This window comes from Pantherophis guttatus, chromosome 4 (assembly GCF_059756535.1).
Source record: "Pantherophis guttatus breed Tessera chromosome 4, ASM5975653v1, whole genome shotgun sequence".
Classification (NCBI taxonomy): domain Eukaryota; kingdom Metazoa; phylum Chordata; class Lepidosauria; order Squamata; family Colubridae; genus Pantherophis; species Pantherophis guttatus.
Window position 1 is genome coordinate 142,715,428 of NC_142066.1, and position 15,318 is coordinate 142,730,745.

Sequence of the window (15,318 nt, forward strand, 5' to 3'; positions counted from 1 at the left end):
ATGACATAAACTGTTGAGAAGAAATACAGTATTCAGAAGTCTTCCCAAAGTATTGCCTTTCTTAACGCTGGTAATCCTCAGCTTATGACCACAATTGAGCCCAAAATTTCTGTTGCTAAGTAAGACATTTGTTAAGTGAATTTTGCCCCATTTTGCAACGTTTGGTTGTTTTTGCAACCATTTGACAAGCATGGCGGTGCAATGGTTAGAATGCAGTATTGCAGGCTACTTCTGCTGACTGCCGGCTTCCTGCAGTTTGAGTCTCACCAGCTCAAGGTTGACTCCTTCCGGGGTCGGTAAAATGAGGACCCAGATAGTTGGGGGCAATATGCTGACATTGTAAACTGCTTAGTAAAGCACTGTGAAGCGGTATATAAGTCTAAGTGCTGTTGCTATTGCTTTCTTGCCACAGTTGTTAAGTGAATCACTGCACAATTAGTAACACAGTTGTTAAGTGACCCTGGCTTTCCCATTAACTTTGCTTGTCAGAAGGTTACAAAAGGTGATCACATGACTCCCAGGACATTACAGCTGTCGTACGTATGAGCCAGTTGTTATCTGTCTGCATTTCGTTCATCTGACTATGAGGAAGTCTGAAAAATGATGTCATTTTTTTCCCAGTGCCATTGTAACTTCAAATGGCCACTAAATGTTGTAAGTTGAGGACTACCTGTAACACATTTTGCATTTTACATAATATGATAATTTTTGTTTGAATTGCTAGAAGAAACTAACAGAAACCTTGCCATTCCTAATGCAACAATTCTATCAAAACTTCCATGTATTGGAAGCCTTTCATGGCTTTTCCTTTTGACCATAATACTCCAATGTTGCAATCTTCTTGGAAGGGTCATGCCATAACTGGGGTTTTTTTTTGTTAAAAAATTATCCTACAATAAAAAACAAAATCTGCTTTTCTAAACAGATGTAGCCACAAGTCCTGGTCTTAAAATATGAAAGGATAACAAGCAGAACTTGTAGCAGATGCCAGATTTTTTTTATGAGCCCATGGAAATGATGTACGTGATATTTAACAATGTGATGCTTTTCTGGGCATGAGGGATATATTAGGAATTGCCAGAGAACTAAGACTAAAAAGAAGCAGGTTTTCATTAGCAAGCAAACCACATTTTGTCCTCTTATTTTTAAACAGGATGGCAGTGAAGCTCATAATTGTTAGTGTTCACCTGTCAGCCCATAAATTTGTTCTTTGCTTTGGTATTTTTTTCTAGTGTTCTTTAACTATGGCCACTTTAACATATGCGGACTTCTGGCTGGGAAGTTCTGGAAGTTGAAGACCGCATATCTTAAAGTTGTCAGAGTTCAGAAACTCCTTTCTACCGCCTTCTGTTTCCATACAGCCAGTCATGTAAGAAGTTGTAAGTTCCTGAGAAAGAAATGGAAAACAGACACAGTCAAGAGGTAATATAGATCTGTTATTTGACATCTTCTCTGTTAAACAGCAACTCATCCCAATTAGCAAGAAACCCAGGGAGAAACATTCCATATCTTTTGAAAAGACTCCACTTTAATTAATTCATTATAAATTAGCCTGAGAAATCTCATTTACAGTTTTCAAGATTCCATATTTATCCCCAGACTAGTGTCTTCACAAGATGAAATTTGTGTGATTTTTTTGCTTCCTAGATCTTGCCCAAGTGTATGAGTTTTGACAAGTTGACGGGAAGAGTTAGGCCAAATGTCCAGTACTGTACAGTAATGTCCATCCTATTCCACTTTTCTGGTTGCCCCTGATAATATGCCCTTTCCCAACCACACACATTTTGACACAAATTAAATTGAGGTGGCAGCATTTTGCAGTAGTGTCAAACTCTTCCTTTAGCACCCAATTTTACAAACTTTTAATAATGTTTGGTTGTTAAGCAAATTGCTGTACTTGGTTATGCAAATGCAATCATATGACCACATGATGCTGCAATCACCATAAAAATATGAGGATTGCCAACCATCCACATTGTGATCCTGTAATCATGGGGATGCTGTAACAGTTGTCAGTATGAGAACCAGTCATAAGTCATTTTTTTCAATGCGTTTGAAAAACCATGAAATAAATGGTTTACCTGTATATATATTATGTGTGTATATCGAGTATGTGGCTGGATTATGTAGCAGTTGAGACTTTTTCTGTGCCAAAAACATTTTATCTTAACTATGGTTAGCCTGGCTAGGTGGCTCAGTGGCTAAGACTCTGAGCTTGTCAATCAGAAAGGTCAGCAGTTCAGCGGTTCGAATCCCTAGTATAGATCTCCTGCGTAAGCAGCGCGTTGGACTAGATGACCTCCAAAGTCCCTTCCAACTCTGTTACTGTTAACTGTTAATGGTGACTCTTTGAAAATTACACTCTTACTAAGTGAGGCATTGGGATCTGAAGAGTTATGAATCAAACCACACCTGGGTGATGTCTGACACAGCAGGCAGGAAAATTATGTGGGCGAGTTAAATCTGTTGCAGGCTTCACAGAACAATTTTATTGCATTTCTTAGCTAAAAATAACGGGATGCCATACTGCTGATTTGGGGGGAACAGCCTTGCTGAAATTCATTGGTATGTCTTTAAGACTGCCAAAAACATAGAAGGCTTCAGGTACGCTTAGTTGTGCCCTCCCCTGGTGCACAAAGAGGCACGCATAAGAGCCTCGTATTAGCCTTAAATGGGATAAACTTAAAAAGAGGACTTTTTAACTGAACCAAAATATTTTCCATAGGTAAATATTATTTACCTATAAATAAATGTACAGTAAGAGCATATGCACCAAAGACAAATTCCTTGTGTGCCCAATCACACTTGGCCACTTGGCCAATAAAGAATTCCGTTCCGTTCCGTTCTGTTCTGTTCTGTTCTAAATATAGAGTATAGATACCACATAGATACTTGTTCCTCTTCTTCCCTCTTTCCCTTTTAAAGTCATTTTTTTTAAAAAAAAAAAAATACTTTATTCTGAGCCTTTTTTTCCTGACAGGTCTCTCAGCAAACCTAGCTAAGTGGCAGATTGCCATTCTTAGTTCTGTAACAACTGAACAGCTGTCAGTATATCAATGCTTAACTGTCCTGCTGTATTTGTTTAATGGTATCTTAGTTTGCGATGCTCTTGAACACTTAAAGTTTTTTTTAAGGCTGTATTAAGTATCCCTTGGCAGAATGCTTGTCCAAACTGCCTAGTTTACAGTAGTAGCCAAAATTGTGGACACCTTTTGGAAAAAGTGTATTTTTGAGGTTTGATAGGTAATAACACTACTTTTTTTTGGAGTTTCAAGATAATCATATTCCACTGCTGGAATGGCCTGGGAATAGCCCAGACCTTAACCCAATTGAAAATCTATGGAGCCGACTAAAGACACTTTAGAAGCGACCCAGCAATAAAACCCAGTTAATAGAAGCAACCATTCAATCTTGGTTTCACCAAGCTGCAGAACTAAAAGACTTGGTTTACTCCATGGGAAGACGTTGTAAGGCCATAATTCATGATAAAGGTTACCCAACTAAGTATTAACTGACATGGTGATAATTTTCGTATATCTTGTTTTTTCTACGGAGATAATTTTTGTATATCTCGTTCACTTTTCTTCTTTATAACTGCTATTCTAATAGTAAATCCTTCATAAAAGTTATTGCATTACATTCTTGATTAAATTATCCAGGGGTGAAATCCAGCAGGTTCTGACAGGTTCTGGAGAACTAGTAGTGGAAATTTTGAGCAATTTGGAGAACTGGTAGTGGAGAACCGACAAATACCATCTCTGGCTGGCCCCCCAGAGTGGGGTGGAATGGAGATTTAGCAATATCCTTCCCCTGCCATGCCCACCAAGCCACACCACGCCCACCATGCCATGCGCACAGAACCGGTAGTAAAAAAAAATTGAATTTCATCACTGAAATTATCTTTTCATTGATATATAATTTTATGGTACTACTAAAAAAAAAAGTGGTGTTATTAGCTAGTTTTAAAAAATACACTTTTCCCAAAAGGTTTCGACAATTTTGTCCACTCCAGTATGCTAGAATCTGGCATCGCACTCTGCGGAATACAATCATATAAGATAGATTTCTGCCTTCCCCAACAAGGGGAGCATTTTTCTTGAATGAACTGTATGAATTCTGTATGGTAGCTCCGCATGCAGCAAGTACTTTTAACATCATGAGAATGCTAGCTTTTATTTAAGGCATACAAAGAAAAGAAGAAAGAAAGAAAAACTCTGAAGAAAAGGAGAGCTATTAACTCTACTTGAGTTACAATCCTGCTATTCTCCTGAAAACTATTGAGGACTGTGGGGGATGCTGAAGTAGAAATCTAAAATGTTTTCCTTCCTAGTCTTGAAAACAGAACAGTCAAAGTATTACAAGAAGACAATCAAAAATAAAGTGCTCCTGAGTGATTTTCGGATTTTATTAGATAAAACCGTTGCTTTGTTTCTAAAAGAGGTTATGTTATTATCGTAAGACATGATAGAAGCACAGTCCAGTCTTCCTTATTTATGTTCAGACAAGCTACGGAGAAAAATAAATGCAATGCCTTATCAGTCACTGTAACAGAGAAACCCATGAAAATTGATTGACGTCATCACAGTCAGTTATTGATTCTCTTGTTTCCATGTGATCATGAGAGAGCAGAGTTATGAAAACATACAAAATGCTACTTACCGCAGAGCTTTCACATGATCTACGGATGATGTAAACAGTGCTTTTTATGGGGTTTTTTCCCCCCAACTGGACAGATGGGCCCCAAGCTTCTCTAGCATGAGATATAGCTTGAATATCTTCCTGAAAAAGACAAATTGTGCAGTTCTTGGTGTTCTGTACTACTTTCTGTTGGTAAAAACAAATTAGCATGCCATCCTCTCTCAAGTATGAATCTTGGTATGTCTTTTTTGGTGTAATTAAAGGAATGTTTCCAAGCTTCATATTCAAAAGTGAAACCAGGCTTAATAGCAGTAACTGTGAGAGGGATCTTGGAGTCTTAGTGGACAACCAGCTAAATATGAGCCAGCAGTGTGCAGCAGCAGCCAAAAGAGCCAATGCAATCCTAATTGCATTAACAGAGGGATACAATCAACATCAAGTGAGGTACTAACACCACTTTATAAAGCCTTAGTAAGACCACATCTAGAGTACTGAATCCAATTTTGGTCACTACACTATGATGAGACTCTAGAAAAAGTGCAAAAAAGAGCAACCAGGATGATTAGGGGACTGGAGACTAAACATATGAAGAACGGTTACAGGAACTGGGCATGGCTAGTCTAGTGAAGAGAAGGCCCAAGGGAGACATGATAGCAGTGTTCCAATATTTGAGTGGCTGCCATAGAGAGTAAGGGGTCAAGTTATTTTCTTAAGCACCTGTAGCAGTGGTGGGTTGCCCCTGGTTCGGACTTGTTCGCAAGAACTGGTAGTAAAACCGGCGGGAGGCTCCACCCACTGACCCGGACATCATCATAGGTGATCTGTGCATGTGGGCGCGGGCACAATGCGAACCGGTAGTAAAGGTAAGTAGAACCCACCCCTGACCTGTAGGCCAGACAACGAATAATGGATGGAAATGAACAAGGAGAGATTTAACCTGGAAATAAGGAGAAATTTTCTGACAGAACAATCAACCAGTGGAACAACTTGCCTTCAGAAGTTGTGGGAGCTTCATCACTTGAGACTTTCAAGAAGAGATTGGACTGCCATTTGTCAGAAATGGTATAGAATCTCCTGCTTGGGCAGGGGTTTGTACTACATTAGATGTCCTATAAGGTCCCTTCCAACTCTGTTAATCTGTAAAGGCTCCAGGAATAATGATAGCCTCATTATGTGCAAGAACCTGTAGTAGAGCAGCATGGAACAGAAACAGAAGCAACCAAAGATTTTGGAGTGAGGGGGGATTGGTGGCATCAGAGGAAGGAATGAGGGAGAGAGCATGTATGGAAAGGATTTCTGTTTAAGGCCTATTGCACCCACTTGAATCAGCCAAGGGGTGAAATACTAGAAGAGGTGTGGTATTTAGAAATTAAAACTTATAATGATCATTTTTATGGTCCAAAGGAGTCTCTGTGAATTTTACTCCACTAGTCATTGCTGATTATAGGGGGCGGTGTTCATCTCCATTTCAAGGATTGTTGAGCCAGTGCTATTTGAAGACGTTTCCATGGTCATGTGGCGAGCATGACATCATGGAGCGCTGTTTCCTTCCTACTGAAGTGGTACCTATTTACCTACTCACATTTGCATGCTTTCAAACGGCTAGGATGACAGGAGCTGCAGTCAGAACGGGAGCTCACCGTGTTGCATGGAGCTTGGGTCTGGAACCTGGACTGTCGGCTTTCCATCTGACAAGCCCAGCATCTTTAACCACTCGGACATCGCCCATCCCCATTTGCACTCAAAGCCTGTTTGAATTCTGGATTTCTTGTTTCTATTTGTTGTTTTCATTTTGATGCCTGATTTGTATTTGAAAATATTGCTTTGTTGACATCTTCAAGTCATAGTGATTACTGCTAATTTATAGAATGGCAACCAGACCTAATTAAGTGTGGCTTGGTAAAAGTAACATTTATCTCCAGTTTTGTGCTGAAATCTACTCTGCTTAGTTATTAAATACAAGTTGCTGCCTCCTTGCATTTTGTATGGAGACAGAATACTAACCTGAATTTCAGATTAGGGAATCTAATCCCAGAAGATGCCTGTTGCTCTAATATCTTGTGTAATTTTTAAAGCGGTTTGGATGATTACTATCGATAACTAGAAATCGACCAGCCTTTCTGGGGTTTCCAATCAATCATTGCTTATATGACACGTGAATAACAGTGCATACGTCGGTTACTCATAGTTGATTTTAGACCTGATGATACATAGAATGCTTAGAGTTACAAATGAAGATGTATTAAAATGAGGATTTTCTCTCTAGCTTTGTAGAGAAATCATGTATCATAGTACAAATCATTTTGCCAGGTGTTCCTTAGAAACATCTTAACAGTGTGACTTTTCTTTTCAACTAAATATGATTTGTCAATATCTGTCATGGAACAGTTTCTGAATTTAAAATGACTGTTTACTTTAAAATCTCCCCAAAACTCACAAAAGATGATTGGCATGAACAGAAATTCAGGTCTCTTGGGGGCCTCTGAATAGAGGAGAAATTTATTACTTCTTGTCAGCCATTTAATTCCCATGTCTCTTTTGATCTTCCCATAATTAAATGTATCAAAGAGAACATATATAAAATTTGGGCCGGTTTCATAGCATTTCAACTGGCAACTTAGATTTAGTTTTTAGTACTGTATCTGCCTAAGTTTTAACAATCTAAATAATAATAGGAAAATGGTAGAATAACCCATGGAATATATAAGAATCATGGTGATTCTTAAGATATGGCCTGAAAAATTACATTAGTCTAGAGCAGGGGTGTCAAGCTTGCATCGTCATGATGCCACGTAACATCGTGACTTTCCCCCCACTTTGCTAAAGTGGGCGTGGCCAGCACGTGATGCATCTGGCCCATGGGCGTGATGATGACTTTAGCCCTGATCTAAAGTCAGCCTGCAAGGAGTTTTTTTGAAAAATTGTGTTAGCTAAGTAGATAGTTTGTGTCTGTGTAAATGGGTGTCTTTCTGTAAACTGACTCCATTCACCACAGCCCTGCCCATCCAGTATTTATTTACTACATTTGTAGACTGCCTAACTGCAAGACTCTAAGCAATGTACAACAAAGCCCATAAGAGAAAGAAATACAGCATAGCATAATACAAAGGTATCATGCTGACACTAAGTCAGGGACAAAGGCATGGGAAAATAGATACTTTCATGGTTTTTCAAAATGCAAGAGGAAAGGATACCTCATGCATTCTAGTGCACATTCCAGGGAAACCATATTCTCTAGTATCTACATACTACAGAGTTACTAGAGAAAAGGCTGCCATCTGACCCAAGTTTAGTATAATTCTCATTTCTGTGTGCAGGAATGCTTACCAGGCCTTCTTTTCTTGAACTGAATTGGGTAGAAACATTGTTGACAATGTTTCTGATTTAACCCAGTGCTGTGTTATATAGGACTTTGCAGGCAATAACCAGCAATCTAAGTAGGGTTTAGAAGCCTCTTAGAAATTAATGCAGAAACCTCGGAATTGGTGTTATCCTGGCATGATGGGGATTCTCCATTAAATTAATCTGGGTGTTACTCTCTGGATAAATCATAGGCTCATGATTGTCTCCAAAAGTTGTCCCACTCAAAGAGCATAGCAACCTGTAGAGGAATTCGCAGAGCAACCCTTGAGTAGCAAGGGTGTGCACATGAAAGCGATTGAGAGTAGTTAGGAAATAACACAGCCAACACACAGATACACTGAGTTGTGTTTACTTTCAGGAAATAGTAATACAGCACAGTCCAATAAACAGTCCAGGTCATTCACATATAAAGCAGTAGATAGTAAAACAATAGTCCAGGGATAATCCAATAACAAAGTCTTCTTACCAGTCGTCATAGTCATACACATAAAGAGTTGCAAACAGTAGCAAACAGCAGTAAATAGCACACAGCAAACAGCATCAAAGAAAAACAAACCATGTTTCTAGCTCCCTCTTAAGGACATTGGCTACAGAACTAACCAATCAGGACACAGTATAATGCAATACAGCAAACTTAAAGCTATATTGATGGTTTATATATTGCCAACCCAACAAGTTAGGTAAAATCATTTCCTAACACAACCCTTCAACTGTGTGGTGTTCCAGACATAAATCACCATCTTCATAGAATCTTTTAGTTCCGTTATAACTGACTGGAGCTAAGCAATGTCCACCCTACCTACTGTTTTGTTCTGTTGTTCAAACTGGAGTTGTAAAACTAAGGGAACCCAAGATCACAGTTTGTCATGGTATATATTATTGAAAAACAATTTGGTCAGTGGTGGGTTGCTCCCAGTTCGATCCGGTCCTTGCGAACCGTTAGTAAAAGCAGTAGGAGGCTCCACCCACCTGCCCGGATGTCATCATGAACAATCTGCGCATGCACAGAAGCTTCTGCGCAGAAGCATGTGTGTGCGAGCAAAGCGTGCGCACGTGTGTGCTCCCGTTGCAAACTGGTAGTAAAGGTAAGTAGAACCCACCCCTGAATTTGGTCTTTTTAGGATTTAATCTGATGCTTCATCCTGAATTGATGGATGACCTCTCCTAGTGGCCTCGTACAGAAGATAAATAATATAAGAGAGAGCACCAAATCTTGGATCAACATTGGATCAACCAAGGACTTGAGTGCTGCCTCCCCCATGACTATTGACTGAACCAAGCTCTTGATTTGGTTCCTCTGGTCCAGCAGGATAGTATAATTGATTATATCAAAAACCACCAAGAGGTATAACAGAGCTGAGAATCTCATTGAAAACCCAAAATAGATTGAACCAAAGAAGCCTAGAATTCTGTTCCCAAATGTCCAGAAGGAAACCCTTGAAAGTCCATATGCAAGATAAAAATTGAGAGAAATATACTGTATCTGATATCAGAGATCCACATGGCTACCATGGCTAGTATCCACTGATAGCCTTTTTAAAAAAAAAAAAAAAATTCATGGCGAATACAATCATGATTCCATTGAGCATTATTAAAAGGATTGCAATATTTTAAATCTCTTGAATCTCTACCATTTAGGTTCATTGCTTGATTCCAGTTTTCAGTATTTTGAGATAGAGAGAAAATAATCATTTTAGCTACTTTTCTCAAACAATATTTATTTTTTAATTGCCTCTTGTGTCATGCACTTACTTGCCTTTTTTTGTGTGTGTGCTAAAGAGTTGTTGTGACCTTACTTCAGAAGTGGCCTGCTTCAGCCCTTGATCACTTGGATGTTGCTTTTCTGTATCTATTTCAATTCCAAAACATACTTAATTGTACAATAATTATTACTATGCATGAGATAATTGCACTATACAGTTACTTTAAGGAATTATGTGTTAGTGGTTTCATATGTGTGTTCTGTTTGTAATATCCTTGAAAAGGAATGTATTTTTTTAAATTGCCTCAGACTGACTACTCAAATATTAATGATATTCTTCAGATGGAATTTATTTACTCTATAATCTACAGTTTATTTAATCTACAGTGTATGAGTCACTTGTGGAGTTCACATATTCATATCATGTGAGGGTATAAGATAGGAAGATCTCATTTTTTCAGAATTGTTGTATTAGATTGCACAGATATTAATAATTAAATAATGAAAATGTTGTGGTTAAGGTTTTATTAATTCATGCATCATTTTATGCAGATGATAGATGATAGTAGTGAGGCAATTAATGATATTGTTATGTATTAAACAGGGTCATAATTTCCATTTATGCTGATGTATCTGACCCAGTTGAATTTGAAAAATTAGTGGAGTTGGACCCAGTTATTAGTATTTGTATGAAATTTTTAATTGTTCAAAAATGTTTTACAACAGAGGCATAAACAGTTTTTTAGCAGCACACATAATTCTTGTCAATTGCCACTCTCTAAGGTTGGTTTCACTAGTTCTGCCACCATGAATAATTGTCTGGATGTTTTAAAAAAATACATTCCAATTCTTGGAATTGTAGCGTCATGCATGTTTCTAGAATATAATTTGTAGATTTATTTCCAAAAAGAATAATTAAGGTTTGAAGTGACAAATTCTTAAGAATTTTGATAATACAGCAGCTTCACTGAGTTTGCCCCCCTCTTTTTTTGGGGGGGGGGGCGGTAAATGTTATTCTATTTTAAACTTGGTAGAATAATACCAGTGCTATTTATCATCTGAGCTGTAGTTTGGAAAGAGCAAAACACTGTACATTCTTTATTTAGTAATTCTTAAGTAGAGATTATAGACAGAAGGAGAGAACTTGTTACATAACAGCAGAAAAAAATTACCAACTAAAATTAGTTCTGATGATTGTGTCGTCGTCGCCGTCCCCCCCCCCCAACCGTGATTTATTTTAGGAGCTCAAGGCACTCTTTTACGTGTTACCAGACAGCGTCATTAAAGCAACAGTTGTTTGACTAATTTTGCATCAACCTTAGATGTCAACTTGGTGTGGCATAGGGAGGGTAATTTGAAGGACCTCCTTTTTCTGGCAGGAGATGAATGCTACAGGTCCTATCTATTAGAGAATGCCATCTGGTGGGACTTGTAATAGAGTCTCTTTTTTTTGCCCTTGGCAGTGTCTTCTCCACAGAGATTAGATTGGTCCTGACTGTATTGGCTTTTCATAAAGCTATGTTATGAGTATGGGGATTGGTATATTTGGGAGAACATGCAAGATTGCTTGTGTTGAGGGCTGTTTGTAGTGTTATGTCAGCCCTCAATTATTCATTTTTCACTGTATATTATGTTGAGTTTTAATTGTTGCTGGCTGCTCAAAGTCACTGCGAAGAGATGGGTGGTCATGTAAATTTAATTAATTAAATAAATGCCATCCCAAAAGGTTTTTTTTTCAGATAGGCAGGACTGTCTGCACGCACAAGGAAGACCTTGGCTGGGGAAGCCTCTAAAATATAATAGCAACAGCACTTAGACTTATATACCACTTCACAGTGCTTTATAGCCCTCTCTAAACTGTTTATAGAGTCAGCATATTGCCCCCAACAATCTGAGTCGTCATTTTACCAATCTCGGAAGGATGGAAAGCTGAGTCAACTTTTAGTCATTTAGGATCAAATTCCTGGCTGTGGGCAGAATAAACCTGCAGAACTAACCACTTCGCCACCATGACTCAATAATAATTGATAATTTGTTTTCTAATTTCTATAACAACCTTTCAAACAGAAACCACTCCAAAACCTGAAACTGCATAAAGTATGAACCCTTAATACAATTCCCAGCCAGGCTAAACTGAGGAATTAGGGCAGTTTTAGGAAAATTTAGAGGGCTATGGAAAGCTGACACTATCATTGACTTACATCACGTACTCCTCGATTTACATCAGTTCAAATAGTGACCATTCGAAGTTACAATAGCACCGAAAAAAAGTGACTCATGATCATTTTTCACACTTATGACCATGTGATCAAAATTCAGTTGCTTAGCAACTGACTCATATTTATGATGGTTGCAGTGTCCTGGGGTCATGTAATGACCTTTTGTGATCTGACAAGCAAAGTCAATCTGGGGAATCCAGATTCACTTAACACTTACTAAATTATCAACTTCAGTGATTTACTTAACAACTGAGGCAAGAAAAGTCTTAAAATGGAGCAAAACTCACTTAACAACTGTCTCGCTTAGCAACAGAAATTTTGAGCTCAGTTGTGGCGTATATACTGGTATACTTGTACATCAGTGAGAGGAAGATCTTGATTAGAATAGTTGATGAAAATCACTGAAAAATGATTGTGTAAATAATGTCCTAACCAGATTCATGCCATTTAATAATGATAGTGTCAGATACTGGAAAAGAATTCTTTTAAGTATATGATTGTCATTTGGTTGTTTTAGTGTTAATATTTGTTTGGTAGGTTCTGGAATAATTTTATTGGGTTGATTTTTTTTATTCTTCTGAGGTTTTGTTTGTTTTATCCCAGACTTTAGTAAAGGAGCATAGTAATAGTTGTTCTTGTTATGATAAAACAATGAGATGTCTCAATTTTAAAAAAACCGTCCCCTTAACTTATCTCAGCAAATAGCAAGAAAACAAGGATTGATTCTCAATGCTACTGTGATGGGTGTGATTATTAGTGAATACTAAGCCTAAAAATAAAAAATCTCTTAGATGAAAACAATAGCAAACTGGTTTCTTGTAATCAAAACATAGGGACATATCAGTCCCTTAAATCACCATGCATTGATCTCAGCTCTGATAGCTTTTTTTTAGTCCATTATTTTGCTTTCTTCATCTCCAAATACTGGATTGATAATTATGTGTGCTCAAATTGATATTGGCTGTTATCAACCATATAGATGTACCTTCTCCAGGACAATTGTTCTCTAATCAGACCTTCAGGCCTTCTAGTGGTGCAGCTCTGCTATCCACTTTGCAGCTATTGTCCTGTTTTTCTCTATTCTATCACCTTTCCCATAGAGCAAGGTCTTTGTATAATGCATCCAAAGTATAACAATGGGAACTTGGTTAATTTTGCCTTGATTGAGAATTATAGAATGATTTGGTCTGTGATCATTGTTTGGTTTCTTAGCACTCTTTGGTAGCCCCCACACCAAAATTCAATGGAGTACTGTATTACGGACACTAAGCTTAAATTCACATATATAAACCTTTGAAAACCCTGTAGCTATTTTTTTTTTTGTAAATATTTTTTTACTTTTTTTCAAACTTAAACATAAAATATAACTTTCAAGAGCAGAGTCTCGATCTGGTCAATAGATGGTTACCACGCTTACATTTCTTTAACAAGCTCCATTCACAATTTTCCATTACGTCTTTTACAAATAAAAATTCAAAACATAAAAGAACAAGTTTTAACATAAATTCTAACATCTTAATCTAAACAAATCCATTATATCAATACAATTTTAATTTCAAATTAACTTTCACTCATTTTTATATCTATATATCTATATATCTTATTTATATCTTGTTCTTCTTCACCTTATATCTTTTACCATCAGCATCAAAAAAATTTTTTTAACAATATTCTAACCTCTTATTCTAATTATTTACCCTACAATTTTATCACCACAAATCTTAATGTCAAATTCCATACCACTCCATTTTATTACACTTTATAAGACAAAGTTCTATCTAATTCTTAATTTCTTGACCCTTTCCTCGATTCTTAATATCTTAAATTTTATCAATTTATCTTTGGTTTTATCCCACTTATCATCTATTACACTTTTCATGTTACACAGATTTATCACAAAAACATGTTTTATTTAGTCTAATTTCCAGCATATTTTCTTCCATACCTCCCTCTATTATTTGGCTATTATCCAATGTATTCTGTTTGGCTGATTCCCAGAGCACCAACTATTTTTGGCTAGTTTCAATATAGTCTCCTCCAAGCCTACCACTGTTATTGGCTGATTTCCAGCATATTTTGTTTGGCTGATTTCCAGCATAGTCTCCTCCTATACTTCCTCCATTGTTTGGCTGATTTCCAGCATATTCTCCTCCAACTCTCCTCCTGTTTGTTTGGCTGATTTCCAGCATTTTATTGACTGATTTCCAGCATATTATGTTTGGCTGATTTCCAGCATAGTCTCCTCCAGGACTCCCACTCTTGTTTGGCTGATTTCCAGCATAGTCTCCTCCAACTCTCCTATAATTGTTTGGCTGATTTCCAGCATTTTAATTAGTTTCCAACATATTTCCTCCGAGTCTCAAACTCTTATCTAGTTGGTATCCATCCCTCTTATTTTAACTTCCCCTTAACATATAATTATCTATTTTATGTCAGTTTCCTGCGCAGTCTTTCAAATTAATTCTCAATATATTTCATAATAATCATCATTTCCAGCATATATTAAATTAAATCACAATTGTCACTAATATCTGTGTGTCTGATAGTTTGTTCAATAGAACCTTAATCCAGCATAATCATCAATCTAACATTTGTTTGCAAATTAAAATTAAAACATATTACATCAAGCAGTAAATTTATCTTAAAGTTGTCTCACAGTAATATATACTCTTCTTTATTGTTTTAACCACTTGTATATCATCCTCTATTTTAATTGCCATCTCTTATTTTCTATTTTTATTACTCCAGAAGCCTTTCTGTTTTTATCCAAAAATCATGTATACCTTTAGGCTTTTAAGCTTTACATTTCAGTTTAGTTACATTTAAAATTTATTACTTTATTTCCTTCTTTTCTTCCTTTTTCTATCTGTCTATAAATGTTCCATTTCAAAGTTCATCTATTCAAATTAAAAAAATTCTGTATGTTCCTTTAATGCTTTTATAATGTCTGTTCCATGTGTGATGCATCAACTTCCTGTCTTTTTTTTCCTGCGCCACACCTAATTTTTTTTGCTAAGCTTATTAATTTCCATTGTCAAATGTCCAAAATATTCCTTCTTTCTTCTTAAAATCATCTGGGACAGAATAGAAATCTCCAAAGTCCATAGATCTAATGTTAATTTCAAAGTAATCCAAAGTAAAAAGCCATTTAAAATGTTTCTTTTTCAAACGGAAAGAAAAATATCTTCAATCCACTTTCCTGCTTAGTCACCGCAGACTCCATGGCAATTTTGTAGCCATCCGTCTGTCTGTCTTCATTAGTTTTGTTAACTTTCAAAGGTGTAAACTCCCAAAGAGACATTTCTCCAATCCGTTCCAAATAAAAGCAAAGTCAATTTATTGAGTTGTTAAAAGCCAATTCTTCCAAGCCAAATTTAATAAAGCAAAGTCTATTTC

General features: G+C 36.9%; 1 protein-coding gene across 2 annotated transcripts in view; it reads left to right on the plus strand.

The window, feature by feature from the left end:
* Positions 1-15,318, plus strand: part of CCNY (cyclin Y) — a 141,606-nt gene that overhangs the window by 55,809 nt on the left and 70,479 nt on the right. The gene's annotated exons all lie outside the window — the stretch shown is intronic.